This window comes from Heterocephalus glaber, unplaced genomic scaffold, assembly GCF_053883595.1.
Source record: "Heterocephalus glaber isolate CG9 unplaced genomic scaffold, H.glaber_assembly_v1.0 deba00001447, whole genome shotgun sequence".
Classification (NCBI taxonomy): Eukaryota; Metazoa; Chordata; class Mammalia; order Rodentia; family Bathyergidae; genus Heterocephalus; species Heterocephalus glaber.
Window position 1 is genome coordinate 10,303,634 of NW_028258299.1, and position 15,655 is coordinate 10,319,288.

General features: G+C 38.0%; 1 long non-coding RNA gene across 8 annotated transcripts in view; it reads right to left on the bottom strand.

The window, feature by feature from the left end:
* Nucleotides 1-15,655, bottom strand: part of LOC101722547 (uncharacterized) — a 39,015-nt gene that overhangs the window by 19,430 nt on the left and 3,930 nt on the right. For 3 of the 8 annotated variants that reach the window (XR_002390894.2, XR_015452540.1, XR_015452539.1), the window contains exon 2: nucleotides 8,207-8,259. The exons of the other annotated variants lie outside the window; for them this stretch is intronic. This is a non-coding gene — a long non-coding RNA (uncharacterized LOC101722547). The remainder of the gene's footprint in view (nucleotides 1-8,206; nucleotides 8,260-15,655) is intronic. 8 annotated transcript variants of the gene reach the window in all.

Consider the following 15,655-nt stretch of genomic DNA (forward strand, 5'->3'; position numbering starts at 1 on the left):
GGCTTTGTAAAGGTCAACAGCTTATACAGTGAGCACAGACTTCCCAGCAGTGGTGGCAAGATCTCGTTCACCTCAAGGCTCCTGAACTCTGCACAGTAGCCGGCGCTGGTACATTGTCTTAGGACCTCTCAGTAGGATGAGAACACAAATGTTAAATTGATGGATCACTTTAGGGCAGCCACTCTTTTCCTTATGATGTAAAGAAATGCAGTGCAAAAATGGGGTTTGAAAACAAAGGTGGCAAAGATGCAGTCATCCATGAGCATAGGAAAAGGAATTATTTTAACAAAATTATCAGTTTTATCTGATAGGAGTTTTTTCCAAAGTAATCTGGCAACCAAGGAACATCATGTATGCAATATTGTGAACCATTCCGTGCATAACCCTGGGTAAACACATATTGCTAAAACCTATCTTTGATCTCACCAGATCCCAACAATAATTTCCTCATTCATTCAGAGGAAAATCCAGGGCTGTTACAATGACGTGTAAGCCCTACCACATGTGGCCTTTACCCAGCTACCTTTCTCTCTCACACCCTCTGCCTTGCTCCTTTCCCTCCACCTCCCTGGCCATGCCAGGCTCTTCTTTCCACCTGGAACTTGCTCTCTCAATATCCATTTAGCAAACCCTTTCACCTTTCCACATCCCTGCTCAAAAGCCACCTTCCCAAAAAGGCCCATCTGGGACCCCTATTTAAGTCCTACACTCCCTACTGCTCTAAACCCTCAGTCTCCTTATCCTACACCATTTCCTTTCCCTTTAGCACTCAATTCTCTTCCCACAAATACACTGTTAATTTTGGATGTCTATAATTTATTTTCTTTCCCCTTCTGCTAGAATTTGACTGAGGTAGAGAACTTTGTCTTTTTTATTCATTGGCATGTCCCAAGCATCTAGACAAGCATCTGGCACATTGTAGGTACCCAGAAAACACATGGAATTAAATATCTTGAAGCCCTAGAAATAGGAATGTATTTCCTAGTGTAGATGACGTGGCATTCATCCCTTCCTTGAACATTAGTTCGATACTTGCTAAAGGTAGGGGTAACACATATGCTCCTGTTCCTGGAGGAGCCCCCAGGCCCGTATGAACACAGGCAGCACCACAGTTGGTTGCAATCCCAAGTGATGAGTGCTATGATGTGAGAAGGCTGCAGGGGCCAGAGGCAGTGTGTGGCAAAGGGGGACAACTGACCTTTCTCCTAGAGAGGGTGCTCCCTAGGCAATGAAAGAAGAGCTCTGAGCTTGGTTTGTGCTCCACTGGGTAGCCATGGAAAGGGGAGCCAGCCCAGGTTTACATTTGATCTTTGTTAGAAATGAGCCCCCAGAATCAAAATTTCGGTGCCAGAAAGAATGAACTCAGATAGAAAGCAAGAGGACTCCACAAGGTAAAGTTTAAAGTTTACTTCTGCAGAAAGGAGCAAGTGCACTCAGACAGGAGGCTGCAGGTTCATTAAGTGGCAGGGAAACAGGTTTTAAACCCTGAAGCATGAGAAGCAGCTGACCTTTTTCCCCATTGGCCGGGTTGAAGGTTCACAGTCTATCCTGATTGGCTGGTTTAACCTGCAGGAAGGCTCGGCCTGAGGAGCTGCTGGGTAGAGTTGTTAAGGGAGGGAAAACAGAAGGGGAGAGGGTGTGTGGAAGAGAAGCTCCTTGGCTACTGATAAGCTATCTTGGTCTGCAACTAGGTTCCTGGAATTCCAACTTTCCTGTAATTTCCCATCATTTCAGAGTGTTTGGGAGGGGCTGCCTAGGGTGGACGAGAGCCTAAGATGGAGGCACTCCTGCTTATACCCTTTGATAGAAAAGACAGGACCACCGTTTCTCACATTTTCAAAAGTTCTTCAGAATCAATGCAGAATGAGCTGTTTTCCTAAACTTAGTTATTTGTTTTCTGCCTTCATTTATTTTCCCACAAAAGCAAACTCTTAAATTTCCAAGCAGTAGGACTTCATGTGTTACTCTCTCTCAGAAATGGGAAGGAACGCTGGACTCGGTTTAGGTTTATAATCTTTTCCCTTCTGCTAGGTTGTGATTATTGTCAACATCATACTTCAACTATTCATTGTTACTTTTTTTCTGAAATGTGGTAAAGTCCATATACCATAAAATTTACAACTGTAACCATTTTTAAGTGTACAGTTCAATGCCATTAAGTGCTTTGTGGTTCAATCGTCACCACCAGCCATCCACAGAACACTTTTTGTCTTACAAACTGAAACTTTGGATCCATACAACCCTAACTCTCCATTTCTCCCTCTTCCAATTCCTCATAACGACAATTCTGCTTTCTATCTCTAAGAATTTAACAACACTAGATACCTCACATAAGTGGAATCTCACAGTATTTGTCCTTCTGTGATTGTACTTAGCTTGATGTCCTCAGGATGTATCCATGTTGTAGCGGGTGTCAGAATTTCCTTTCTTTTAAAAACTGAAAAGTATTCTATTGTATGTATACTCCACATTTTGTTTAACTCTTCACCCATTGATGGACATCTGGGTCACTTCTGTCTTTTACTTATTGTGAATAATATTGCTTTGAACATTGGTGAAGAAATATTTCAAGTTACTGCTTTCAATTTTTTTGGATATATTTACCCAGAAGTGAAATTGATGTATCATATGGTAATTCTATTTTTAATTTTTTGAAGACTATTCATGCTATTTTCCGTAACAGCTACACCATTTTACATCCCCATCAGCAATGCATAAGGGATCAAATTTCCACGTCCTCTCCAACACTTGTTATTTCATCTTTTTTAAAAAAATAGTGGCCATCTTAATAGGTATGAAGTATCAACTGCTGTTAAAATCTACCTATATGTGGGCCGGGGATTTAGCCCAGTGGTTTTGCTGCATGCTGCGCAAGGACAAGGACCTGAGTTCCATCCCCGGTACCAAAAAAAAAAAAAAATCTACCTATATGCTTTCTCAGTGAAAAATCATTAAAGTGTCCACTAACAATGTGTTCATGAGATTTTATTGTAATTTAAAAAAAATCCTGGCCTTATTCTTCCTTGTTGATTTACTCATTCAACAAACATTATTAAGTACTTATTATATACCAGGTATTGTCCTAGATCCTGTGGACATAAAGAAAAGGTTTTTTTCCCTAACTGTAAGATGCCACAGTAACAGGACAGACAGACATCTCAGCCAATAAGAAGAGCCATGCTAGACATGTGATATAGTAGAAGAAAACAGCCCCACAGTCACAAACTACAGGCCAGATGTAGCCCACATGAGGGTTAATTTGATTTAATAATTATTTTTTAATTTTTGAATTTGTTTTCACAAATTAATCTTGATTTGGGGCTTTCCTTAAAAGAAAAAAATCAAAGCAAGACATGGTGGCACATACCTGTATTCACAGCCTGTGAGGCTGAGGCAGGAGGATCACAGGTTCAACCCCAGCCCAGGCAACTTAGAGACTTAGTGAAACCTTACATCAAAACTAAAAGCACAAAAAGGGCTGGGGATATAGCTCAGTACAAGGGGGTGGTTTCAATCTCCAGTATGGGGTGGGGTGGGGGGAGTAAGGAAGAGAGAGAGAAAGGAAGGGAGAAGGGGAGGAGAGACATGGGGAGGGGAGGATCAAATCTAGCACCTTTGAGCCCGAGATCCAGAATGGCAATTGTACGCCAGAGCTGAATCAGAGCCCTTTTAGAGAAAAGGAGAAAGTCACAGGAAGCCAGAGTCCCTTGAGAATACTGATGGGCTGAGAGTGGGAGAGGGGGTATGGATTGCAGGCAGAAAGAACATTGTGGTTGTGGTCCATATTTAACTAATCAGCATCCATACACAAACTCACAGAAACTCTTAACACTTCCCTTTCCTATTTTGCCCATACCGATGTTTAATAAATATCTGTGAGATGAATAAAAGCATTATCAAGAAATAATACCCCTTGGGAAAGATTACTATAGAGGCCATTTAACCAACTTCACTTTGTAAAGGAAGAATCAGAAATCTACAGAGGCTGAGCCACTTGTCCTGTGTAATACTAACACAGGTCTGTCATGGCTAAAAAATAGACTAGACAAAAGACTAAGAGGAACAGAAAAGAATCACGACATAGAACAGTACAGTGGGCATCTGCTGTCTGGGCTGCCAGTGTATTTTCCCCCACCTCTAAAAATAAACATTCATTTCTCTTGGAGAGCCACCATTCCCCCTTGTTTCACGTGGACTGGTGGATTTGAGCTCTCCTGGCTACAAGGCTGGCATATGGCCTCAGACTGGCCATGCCCATCTACTTGGTGCTGTTGGGAATGAAGTTAACTCCTCCCATGGGGGTCACTGAGAAGGAAAGACCTAAGTCTGAATGATGCTACTGGTGCTCTACCTAAGACAGCACAATGTAATGAAAAGATGATAACTTACATTTCCTTCCTTCGTTTACCACATCTGTAAACAGAGATAACAATTCTTACCTCAAAGGTCATTGTCTAGCTGTACTGTATGAAAATGCCTGACACACAGTAGGAGCTCATTAATACTGACATATTTTTTCCTTTCAAATAATACCAGAAGGATGTAGCATTACCGTAATTAAAATGTAAGAAGTGGATTGGCAGACTTTCCTTATAACATATTGAGAACAGCTTTTTCAGCAGCTACCTTATGTGATTCCAGGGAATTGGAGAGGAAAAATAAAATAAAATGCAAGCTTCATTTCCTGGAACAACTCAAGCCATATCCCGTGCTTGCCAAGAGTGGCCCATAAGTCTATGTCGACATTCATCTATTATCTCACCTCTACATAAAGTAATTTTCATCCCACTCACTAGCTATTGTATACTTTACATGGGAATTCTTGAATCACTGGCAATCAACTAGCTGACAGTTCGCCCCATACAGCAACCATAACATTAGGAGCAGTTGTATGACACTTTCTGCTTTTAAAGCATTTTACAAATCTGAGCTAATTAGTGTGAATGCTAACATGCCAGCTTTTTATGGATTAATATTCCAATTATACTTTGCTTTTTCAATAAAAACACGGTGATCCTTTTTCACTAGAAAGGAGGAAAAATGAGTAATAAATAAGCTGTCTCCATGGTAGATTCAAATGCAATGTGATTGAAATATGAGACAGACATTTTATTGACTGAATGTTCCTCTAACAACATCCTTGAGGATTTATAGGTATGACACTTCATGCTAACTTTGAGGATCAGCAAAGAAGGCAGAAGGGTATTGATGGTTATATGAAAAGACTGTGTAAACCCATAGACTCATGACAAGATTCTAATCCTCCAAATAAATTTTCTAGACTTAAACACCTCAAAGAAACCAGAAAATCATCTACTTGTGATTTTTTTTTCTTAAACCAAATAAGAAAATACCAGCTCATTATAGAGTATTGAAAAATACCTCATTCTTTCCATTGTAATAAGAAAATAGAGCAAGGAAAACTTGAGTAGGACTTGGAGCTCTGATGCACATCAACTTTCTAACCGAAACTCTGAATCTTCATTTCCCCACCTCTGAAATGGGAGTGGTAACATCTACTTGACCAGAATCTTGGGAGGCTCAAAAAAGACTTCGGTTCACACAGTATCTGGGATATGACATATGTTTAGACTAGCCCTAACATATGCTCTCTGCCCACAATTCATCTATGCCCTCTTCCATCTAAAATTTTTCTGACATTTCAATCAGTTTGCAAGAAAATAGAGCATCACAATGAATAAAAATGTTCTTTCCTATTTAACTGTTTGCATTTTAAAATATATAATTATATTTTAAGGGGGTGGAGAGTAAAAATAAAAGTTCTACTTGAAGGTAAAAGTCTAAATATATGATCACTTGAAAAATTTTCCTTTTAACATAGTTATAAAATTGTACAGACACCTCACTCGAGATTGGTCATTTTGCTCCCAGTTATTTGTAAAAAAAAAAAAAAAATAGTGAAAAGTGATGTGTGAAGGTACAACAGTAGGAAGACTGCTTGGAGCACCATGGAAAAGCCTATGGACTAGCTTGGCCTTTCTATGTGCAGAGTGGCCAGACCCCAAGGGACACTATTTGAAAGGCTCAAAGACTGATGTGGCCACAGGCCCACCAGATTGTTCCCTCAGTTGACAATTGTAACTTCCATGTGTCTGTAAAGCTCATACCACTATGATCTGGCCATTCTTTGATTTTGTAGAAAGAAAAACCACATCTGCAGGTGGATTGCTATCTGAGTATGGACTTGGAACAAGGAAAGGTAAGCATGTTTCCAGCATCATGACTTCAGGCCATGAGTCGTGGCATTTGTGACCACTTATTCAACAAATATCTACTGAATGCCTGCTATAAAGCCAGGACTGCCAAAGCCATAGGAATAGAGCAATAAAATACAAAATTCATCCTCTCATGGCACTTATCATGGCTTAGGTGGTCCACCTAATGGTATAGAAAATACTGGAATCTTCCTCCTTACCCGAACTCAGCTTCTTTCATAGACAGTCCTTGGAAAGGCACTGACAGCATTTATTAATGTGAATTATTTCGGCCTGAATTCTTTATAAATTTACTTGGATTTCTCTGTTCTGATGAGGTGGTCTCCCCCTTTAACTTTGAAGACAGGTATGTGTGTGCACAGACATGCACACACTAGAAAGACAGTCTGATGTGGGAAAAATAACATTTTTCAAGTTGGCATTGAGTTGAATTCCTGCTCCATTAATTGGTAGAACTATATCTCAGCAAGTTAATAGCCACCTCCCCATTTATTGCTTTACAAAATACAAATAATATATTAATACATTTAAAATTTTTTAACAGTCAAAGTTTGTTTTGTTATTTTAGTTATTGTGCTAAGGTTTATACTATATATAATATCTCATAATAGTATATTCAAGTGATATTTAGCATGTTATGATAGTATATTTGAGTGATACACTTCTCATATAGTGTAAAAACCTTACAATGTTGTACTTGCATTTCTCTCCTATACTTTACATTATTATTGTCACATATTTTATTTACATATATTATAAATGCCATACTACATTGTCGTTATTTTTAAAAAGTTAATACTCTTTTAAAGAGATTTAAATACTAAGGGGAAAATCTTACACATGTGCCTGTGTGGTTACTACTACCTGTGCTCTTCATTCTTTTATGTAGATCCAGATTTTTATTTCCTTCTGCCTGAAAGATGTCCTTTAATGTTCCTTATTCTTTTAAATTTTGTATATCCTTAAAAAGTATTTATGTCACCCTCGCTTTTGAAAGATATTTCCACTACCCCACTATGAAACTGTGCTGACTTGCAGGGATTCATCAATTTGGCTCATGATTCTGTTTGCCCATGTTGCCTAGCAGTAACAACAGAGACACACATACCTTGAGTTGGACATTTTTCATTCATTTCTTTTTTTTACTTTTTCTTTCTTTTTGCCCTCCTTTCTTGTTCTTGTTTTGTTTTTTTTCTTGATTGTTTGAACATGGTTTCTAGTTTGGTTTTTTTTTGTTATTCTGTTTTTATTTATTTTTTCCTACCTGCCTTCTCCACCATCTTCCTAAAGTTTGTCCTCTAGCCTTGCTTCTGATCTCTTCCTCTTCTTCTATCTCTGTTTTTTTCCCCTAACCCCTTTTAAATCTTCTTCCCTAAGGGTAAAATCACCATACTAAGGACTTATTTACTGTATACAATTTTTGGATACATTCTAAATTTCATTATATAACCACAAATCTAGTTCATACAGTTAAAGTTACTAAATTAATAGTTATCACAGTTTGTCATTTTCTAGGCTGTATTTGATCCTATTGTTATTGTTGATTGTACTACCTTAGCCAAGGTAACATAATTGTGCTAATCAACTGTTCCTCCTGGTATACCAAGACTGAGATTGCCTAAAGGTCGTAAAAACAAAACAAAAAAACCCTGTAGGCCAGTGCCAAAGAACTGGCAGCTGGACCAAGTAGCCAGAAACTTCTCATCCCCAATAAATTGAAGAGGTAGGATCTTGCAACAGACTCAAACCTGGAAGATGCTTCTGAGAAGTAGTCATTTCCTAAGAGTTTGAATATAGCAATAAAGCTACCCACCATAAGCAATTTACAAGTATCAACACAGGAATCAAACTTTAAAAAAATAGAAAATGAGAAGACACTTAAATAGGATGCAACCCCCACCCCAAAGTGTTCAGCTCACCAAAGGCAAACCAAGGGGGTGATGAGGTGGAACAGTCTGAAAGCCACTCACCTGGACTCTCTGAAGTGGTAACTTCAGAAGTAACAAAGCAGATGACCAAGGCTCTAGAAAAAAATCAAAGCAGAAATAATTTTCCACATAAGGACAGAGATGGTGACCAGAAAGAAAGACTTGCTCAGTGACCCTAGAGCAGATACAGATAAAAAATAGAAGAGCTCAGGATCATGATGGAAACCATGAACACCCAGCATAGAAGAGAAATAGAAACCATGAACACCTGGCATAGGAAAGAAATTGAACCCATGAAACAGATTCAAACAGATTCCCAGGAGATTAAAAATTCCATTTATAGTACACAGCAGAATGAGCCAATGTGAGGACAGACTATCAGATAAGAAGACAGGATTGCAGTTAATGATCATGAAAAGAGAAATTTCTTAAAAATAGCAAGGGACCAAGAGAGATCAATCCAGCAGCTACTAGATGATGCAAAGAAAAATAACTAAGATTAATTGGAGTCAATGAAAAAGCAGGAGATAGTGCAAATGACATTAAAAAAAATCTATTCTCAGAAATAATGGTAGAAAACTTCTCAAACAGGGGAAAAGAATTTGACATACAGGTAAGTGAGGCATATAAGACTCCAATTAGCCATGACCAGTAAAATCTTGCCCAAGGCATATAATAGTCAAGATTCCAGAAATTCAACACAAGGACAGAATATTAAAAGCTGTTAGGGAAAAGAAACAAATCTCCTATAAAGGAAAGCCCATCAGAACCACAACAGACTTCTCAACACAAACTCTCAAGTCAAGGAGAGCTTGAAGTGAAGTATTTCAAGCCCTAAAGGAAAACAACATCCAACCCTGATTGATGCACCCTGAAAAACTATCTTTCAAAACTGATGGAGAAATAAGATACTTCCATGACAAAGAACAGCTGAAGAAATTCATGACCAACAAACCAGCACTCCAAAGTTTTCTGAAGGATACTCTAGAAAAAGACAGCAAGGAGTACAACTCCCTGAACCCCAACAGAATAAATCCATTAGGCAAGGCAAGAAATTAAACAGAAAAGGAAAGAAGGAAGCCAACAACAGGAAAATAACATGACAGAATAAGACAACACATATCAATTATAACCATCAGTGTTAATGGTCTCAATTCACCAATCAAAAGAAATACACTGGCAGAATGGATCAAGAAGCAAGATCCAATAATATGCTGCATACAATAAACACATTTAATTAAAACACAATTTCAGGGCCGGGGATTTAGCTCAGTGGTTTCGGCACCTGCTGCGCAAGGGCAAAGACCCAAGTTTGATCCCCGGTACCAAAAAAATGAATAAATAAATAAATTCATAGACTGAAAGACAAAGGATGGAAAACAATATTCCATCTAACAGGAGCCCAGAAAAAAGCAGGGGTAGCTATTCTATTTGCAGACAAACTGGATTTCAAGCCAAGACTGATTAAGAGAGACAAAGAAGGTCACTCCATCCCTGTAAAGGAAACAATCCAAGAGGAAGAGATAACAATCATAAATATATGTGCACCAAATAGCAGTGCACTCAACTATAAAACAAATATTAACAGACATGAAAAATCATAATATAAGTACAAATACAGTTGTGATGGGGGACCTCAATACCCCACTATCACAAATAGACAAAAAAATCGACAATAAAGTAGTCAAACTTTTGAACAAATGGACCTAGTAGATGCCTACAGAGTGTTCCACCCCACAGCATCAGAATACACATTCTTCTCAGCTGCACATGGGACATTCTCTGAAATAGATCACATACTAGCTCATAGAACATGCTTAAGTAAATGCAAAGGAATTGAAATTATCCCATGCATTTTATCGGACCATACTGCAAAGAAATTGGAAATCAATGGCAAAAGAAACCACAAGAACTTTATAAACACAAGGACATGAAATAACACCCTCTTGAAAAACCAGTGGGTCACAGATGAAATAAAAGAAGAAATCAAGACAGTTTCTACAATTAAACAATAATGACAGTACAACATGCTGGAACCTATGGAACATTACAAAAGCATTCCTTCGAGGGAAATTTATATAGTGAACAACCGTATCAGGAAAACAAAGAGGGCTCACACCAACAACCTAATGTTGAACTTCAAGCTTCTAGAAAAAGAAGAGCAAGTCAAGCCCAAAGCTCATACAAGGGAGGAAAGTATAAAAATCAGAGCAGGAATTAATGCAATGGAGACTAAAAAAAGAAATATGAAGAATCACTGAATCAAAGAATTGGTTCGGGGCTGGGGACTTAGCTCAGTGGTTCCGGCACCTGCCTCGCACGCGCAAGGTTCTAAGTTCGATCCCCAATACCAAAAACACAAAAACAAAAACAAAACAAAAGGAAGAATTGGTTCTTTGAAAGATTAAATAAAATTAAAAATCCCTTAGCCAACCTTATCAAAAAAAGAGAAAGACACAAATCCATGTAATTATGAATAAAAAGGGTGAAATCACAACAAAGCCTGCAGAAATACAGAAGATCATCAATACCTACTTCAAGAATCTATACTCTAATAAGATGGAAAATACAGAAAAAATATATAGAAACATATGAATTATCAAAACTGAATCAAGAAGATATACACATTCTAAATAAACCAATATCAGCCAAAGAAATTGAAGAGGTAATTAAAAACCTACCAACAAAGAAAAGCCCAGGCCCTTACGGATTCACTGCTGAATTCTATGAGAAATTTAGAGAATATCTAATGCCACTACTTCTTAAACTCTTTAATGAAATTGAAAGGGAAGCAGTACTCCCAAAACCATTCCTGGAAGTGAGTATTACCCTGATTCCAAAACCGGAGAAGGAACCAACCAAAAAAGAGAACTACAGGTCTATCTCCCTAATGAACATAGATGCAAAAATCCTCCATAAGATACTGGCAAACAGAATGCAGCAAATCATCAAGAAGTTTATACACCCTGACCAAGTTGGATTTACTCCAGGGATCCAGGGATGGTTCAATATACACAAATCAATAAATGTAATGCACTATATTAACAATGACAATGACAAAAACCATACGATCCTCACAATAGATGCAAAAAAAGCATCTGACAAGGTCCAACACCAATTTACGATAAAAACCCTACAGAAAATTGGTATAGATGGTCTTTATCTCAATCTGATAGAAGGCATGTATGACAAACCATCAGCCAACATTGTACTAACTAGACAAAAACTGAAAGGTTTCACTCTAAAATCAGGAACAAGACAAGGATGTCCACTGTCACCACTCTTGTTTAATATAGTTCTGAAAACACTAGCCAGAGCAAGTAAACAAGAGAAAGAAATAAAAGGAATAAGGACCAGAAAGGAAGAAGTTAAATTATCATTATTTGCCAATGACATCATACTCTACATAAAAGACCCCAAAAACACCATCAAAAGACTTCTAGATTTGATAGCCAAATTTAGTGGTGCAGCCGGATACAAAGTCAACACTCAAAAAACAATATCCTTCCTGTACACAAATAACAAACTCACTGAAGAGAAATTAGAGAAACAACCCCCTTCACAATAGCATCCTCCAAATATGAAATACCTAGGAATCAATCTAATGACGGAAGTAAAGACCTCTATATTGAAAACTACAGTACTCTGAAAAAGGAGATGGAAGAGAATATCAGAAAATGGAAAGATAAAGATATCCCTTGTTCTTTGATAGGAAGAACAAATATAGTGAAAATGGCCATACTTTCAAAATTGTTATACATATTTAATGCAATACCAATCAAAATTCCAACAGCATATCTCACAGAATTAGAAAAAATAATCCTACTATTAATTTGGGATCAAAAGAGACCTAGAATAGCAAAAGCAATTCTGGGTAACAAGGGAAAGGCAGGAAATCACAATCCCTGACCTAAAATTATACTACAAAGCTACTGTGATAAAAACAGCATGGCATTGGCAAAAGAACAGACCTCAGGATTAATGAAACAGACTAGAAGACCCAGAAACAACTCCAGACATACTCAGCCATCTAATCTTTCACAAAGGAGCCAAACATTTTCACTGGAAGAAAGATGGCCTCTTTAAAAAATGGTGCTGGAAAAACTGGCTTTCCACAAGCCAAACATTGAAACCAGACCCATATCTTTCACCGTGTACTGACCCAAAATTGAAATGAATCAAAGATCTAAGTATTAAAATGGAAACACTAAATCTCCTGGAAGAGAGAATAGGTAGAACACTTGAGGACATAGGAGTAAGCAAAGACTTCATGAACAAAACCCAGACTGCATGAGAAATACTACAAAGAATCAACAACCTCATCTTATTAAAAATCTTTTGGACAGCAAGAGAAACCACCAACACAGTGGAGAGATGACCCACAGCATGGGAAAAATTTTTTTTACCAGGTATTCATCAGATAAAGCACTATTACCTAGAATATATGAAGAGGTTAAAAAAAAAAAATGAGACCCTCCAAATTTTAAGATCCATTCCAAAAACTGGCATCTGAAATGAAAAGAGGTTTCTCAGGTGAGGAAGTAGAAACAGAAAATAAATATATGAAAAAATGTTCAACATCTCTGGTCATTTGTGAAATGCAAATTAGAACAATGCTGAGATTCCATCTCACTCCAGAAAGAATGGCTGCTATCAAGAAATCAACCAATAACAAATGCTGGTGGGCCTGGGGGGAAAGGAACCCTTCTCCACTGTTGGTGGGAGTGCAGACTGGTGCAACTACTGTGGAAATCAATGTGGAGATTTCTCAAAAAATTAAAACTAGAGGTTCCATTTGACCCAGCTATTCCTCTTCTTGGTATCTTCTCAAAAGAATTAAAAGCCTGTGCCTGTCTCGCAAGCGCAAGGTACTAAGTTTGATCCCTGGTATCAAAAAAAAAAAAAAAGAATTAAAAGCATCATACCACAGTGATATATGCACAACCATGTTTATAGCAGCACAGTTTGTAATAGTTAAGTCTTGGAAACAGCCCAAATGTCCATCAACCAAGTGGATAAAGATGTGGGGTTTTTTTATACAGTGGAATATTACTCTGCCATAAAGAAGTATGAGCTTCACACATATATAGCTAAATGGATGTACCTCGAGATCACACTCCTAAGTGAAATAAATTGGACACACATGTTTGAGTGCCCCATTGTTTCTCTGGTGTGAGAGATCAAAAGTGGAGATAAATGGGTCAGTAGTATCCAAAAGTTGTTGGTTTCTTCCTATTCTGGGCAAGGAGGAGAGGTCATCCGTATGTCTGGGATTGAATGAATGTTTGAGACTCTGCCTAATGAGAAAGACATCTTTGAAATGGTATTTCCTAAGTCACAGGCAAGGATCCACATAGGCGACTAGGCAGGGGCTGTGTTTAAGAATGGCGCCTTTGAAATATTGGTGGTCCCAGTGTCTGATTATCTACCCAAAGGCCTGCATGCTAGCTTTTTAAAACATCCACTTACTCTGGCAATCTGCACCCTTTTCCCCAACTGAACTCCAACTTTCATACTCTGAGAAAATATCCCACAGGATTGGGCCCCCCTTAACCATCTATCTTCCTTCTAATCTATGTAAATTTCTGTGGTGGGTATCTTATGTAAAATACAGCAAAAATTTATTGTACATAGTTTCTACTAAATGTTAAAGAAAACATAAACAAAGAAGAGAGAGGAATCGGAAGTAGGGAGAAGTTCTAATAATTCCCCAATCTATATATTCTGTGGTTTCCAAAATATTTCAATATATATGCTAATTTGTTTCATTTATGCTGCTAGGTCCTCTTAGTTCATTGAAAAAAAGTTTTGTGCTATTACCTACTTGTTTCTTTTTTCTAAGAGTCTTTTTTTGTCTATGACTTATACTCTGACTTTTTGGCCATTCTTTTAAGATTATGGTACACAGTGTATTAACTAATGTCATTCTTTAATTAATTTGGTATGAAATTTTGCTTTATTTTTTCATAGAAGTAAGAAGAATGCTTTTTAAAAAATATTTTCTATATTAATATCTACTTGTATTACATATGAAATAGTTTTTTAAAAAATCTTTTAACATCTTAGTCTGGTAAGTCTAACATCTGTGTCAGTACTGAATGGAGTTGAATTTATTTATTTTTCCTTACTCTGACTCATATTTTCTTCTTTTCATGCCTAGTAATTGGGTGTCAGACAGCAAATTTTACCTTGCTGAGGGCTGCATTTATTTTTATTTCTATAAATACTCTTGAGGCTTTTGGGGCATACACAGTCGTGTTATCTGGAAACAGTTTGACCTTTTCAAGTCTTGTCTTTTAAGATTTGCTAGCAAGTAGAAAAGCAATGCTCTGCCTAAAGCTAATTATTCTCCACTACTTAGGCAATATCCTCCTTGTCTATGCAGAGCTTCATGAATCATGAGGCTATCCAGGCTGGTCAGTGGAAATAAACACTATTCGTGGTTCTATGAGCAGCAGGCATTGCAGTATTCTCTCTAAACTTTTTCCACTGGTTCAAGTTAGAGACAAGGGTCTCTATATATTTATCTCCTAGAGTCTAGAACCTTGTTTTCAAATTCTGACTGATCAATATCCTCCTCAGAAGTACGGTATGGGAGAGGTTCCTTCCGGGCCAAGTGCCCTCCACTGTGATCTCACATCAGCCTGCACCATGGCTAGAATGTCCAGTCCAAAATTCATGTTGAAATTTAATTGTGATTGCCACCAGATGAACAATCTTTATGAGATGACTGGGTTACCACTCTCATGAATGGATTGATGTCATTATTGCAGGAGTGAGATGGTTATTGTGGGAGAAGACTTGTTAAAACAGAAAGGTGACATGATCTCTCTCTCCATCGTTGTGTGCCCACTTTCCCTCCTGCCTTGTTACAACACAGCTCACAGGCTCCATAGGTGCTGGTGCCATGTTCTCGGATTTCCCAACCTCTGGAACCATGGGTTGAATAAACTTCTATTATGTACAATTTACCCTGTCAGTGGTATTCTGTTACAGCAACAGAAAACAGAATAAGACAAGCTGTAAGGCCTCCCTCATTGAACTCATTACATTGTCTTAAACTTGCATATCTGATTGACTTTACAAGGACAGACACAGAGTCACTTTTATTTAATGCCATTCCCTCAGTATCTAATACAGTAGGAACTCAACAAGTATTGATAGAGTACCAATTCTGAATTCTTTGTTCTGCTTTCATACTACTTGCTGGGTCTTTCAACAGGACATTTTTAAAAGCAGGCCAAACCTCTAGATTTAACCTACACATGAGGTTGTAGCGTTGTCCTGGTGGGTGTGGCTGTACAGAGATCCTTATAGAACTTGTTTCTGTAAAGCCAAGTAACATGGGCATGGTGCAAGACATACATGGGGAAGCTACAAACTCATGTCTCTGATGAGGGAGTTGTTGAGATGACCTGGGTTCTCTCTGAATTTTGTGCAGGGCTTTCCTTCCTCCCGCATATATTTCAGTGCCTACTAGTGCTTTTCCCC